We start from the raw sequence: 2,500 nt of genomic DNA, 5'->3' as shown, positions 1-2,500 counted from the left end.
TTAATTACCGCTTCCGCTTGCGCGTTCCTAGGTTGATCCACTGAATCACTCCCTTCAAGTAGTATTAGAGCCCTATTTAATGTGGGGCTATGATTTTATGTGAATAAGCATGATAGCACATGATAGCATGATTTTTATTTCTTTTGAAGCATGTTGTTTATTTTGATTATTCTTGGATAATTATATGAGAAAATTAACTTATTTAATTTTTGTAATTTTGGGATGATTTAAGTATTTTAAGAAAAATGGATTTTGGGGTAAAATACTTGTTTTTGCGTTCAGTTCATTGTGTAGAAATAAAAAAAAATTATACTATAGCAGTGCTGTAGCACCTCCTTTGCTACAATGGCTATATCTACCCTAAACGTTATACTTATAATAATCCCTGTGTTTATATATATAAATGCACATAATCATCTAATCAATATGCATACGAAATCACAACGTCATAACGACATAGTCAACCCACAACATCACATATATACAAATCAAACACCACAGGTGATCTACCACAATTGATCTCTACGCCTATGTTCTCTTTTATATAAACAAAATAAGATTTGTACTCTAGCTGACAAAGAGGAGAAAACAACATACTGGCCCGACCTGCCTGAGTATAGCGCGTAAACCTATTCTTTAACAGTCAGACATCTCAAAGTCTACTCCTGAAAGAAAATGTCAACAGAGGGATGAGCCTGCCACTTAGTAAGTAAATAATCAACCTATCTATATATGTATATCAAACACAGCCCAAACAGGACAAGTAGGCAACATGCATGGATTACAGTCAATTTAATTCCAACAAAATCAATTGTAGTACACCACATAGCTATCTCACAATAAAATAATCAATTAAACTTCTTTTTTCCTAGTTTGCTTACCAGAAGGTGATATCGTGTTTTTCCCGTCAACTCAATCTCACCGTTATATAAATTTAAGTGAATCCCCTTGACAGTCGGCTCATCAATCTCATTTCGCATCATAGCTCTTTCAATTCACATCATAGATCTTTTATTTCGCATCATAGCTCTTTTCACATCACATTTTTTTCATATCGCATCAAAGCTCTTTTCATTTCATTTCTTTCTCATATCGTATCAAAGCTCTTTTCATTTTATTTCGCCTTATAGACTTTTCAACACGTCAAGGGGTATTCACGCCACAATTATATACAATTTCCACCACTCCCTCATTTTCACATATTATCATTCTTGTAAGCAACTAGTAACGTAAAACAGTATATCCCTATATTCTCATTTTCAGACACCCACAACACAACATACAACAAACATGATATTTCAACGTGTCTTTGCATTCCACGTACACAGTATCGTCAATCAAATCAAATCATTCACTACGCATATATTTTCAGATAAAACAATATCAGCATGAACCGCAAAGTCATATAATAGTAATACCACAAACAAAGAGAACATATATAGATAATACTAATTATTTACTTACCTCAACCTCACAACGTTTCTTTCTACTCAATCGCTAATTGTCAGTCCTTTCACCTCACCCCCGTATCCTATAATGAGTTATACCACATACAATTAATATATCGAGAATATCATAATTTCTTTTAAATACAATATTAAATATTATTCGTACAATTTCTACTAATTCTTTAATATTCCACTTCTATCGAAGTACAAATCTTCGTTTTTCCTCTTTATTAACATACGATTTATTAAATATAATTTTCAAAATATTTCTACAGATTTCTTATCAATTTCTCGCTATTATATAATTTAATTAAATAACAATACGTAGAATTGCGTATTTAGTTAACAATTCCGATGGAATTATATAAATTGGCTATAGCAATATTCAAATCTAACGAATTTAATAATCTAATTAACCAACGACATCATTTTTATATCCGATTCTATATTTAATTAGACACTATTTTAAATAGTCAAACCCGTAAAATATTCCGATTAAATAGTACATTGCTTAGCATAATCAACATTTAATAAAGGAACTATTTAAATAATATAATTATATAAATTAATAAAAATTAAAGTAGAAATCTTACCTCGCGTAACCACTGAAACAGATATAAATTAATAAAAATTAAAGTAGAAATCTTACCTCGCGTAACCACTGAAACAGAAAACAAAATTGCAATTTTTTTAAGATTTCTGATTGTGTTGGTGTGATTGAACACACATATATATACAGATATATAGAGGTGAGGCGGTGGGTAGTGGGCCCACCCTCAAAATCTTTTATCCTTTCTTTTTTTTTTCTCTTTCTTTTGTATATATATATATATGTAGATATATTATTTACTAATATATATATCTGTATATATTACTTTCTAATATATATATATATTATGTACATATATATATTATTATATATTTTGTTATTTAATTAGAATTTTCTCAAAATACCCAATTTCCATTGGCTCTTCCACATATGTCAGTCCCTCTGATATTTCTATCTCTGGCTCATGCAAAATATGACTAGGATCGGATCGGTATCGCCGTAG

Source organism: Sesamum indicum, linkage group LG4 (genome assembly GCF_000512975.1).
Source record: "Sesamum indicum cultivar Zhongzhi No. 13 linkage group LG4, S_indicum_v1.0, whole genome shotgun sequence".
Lineage (NCBI taxonomy): Eukaryota > Viridiplantae > Streptophyta > Magnoliopsida > Lamiales > Pedaliaceae > Sesamum > Sesamum indicum.
The sequence above is the reverse complement of the archived record's forward strand: the minus strand, read 5'-3'. Positions refer to the sequence as shown.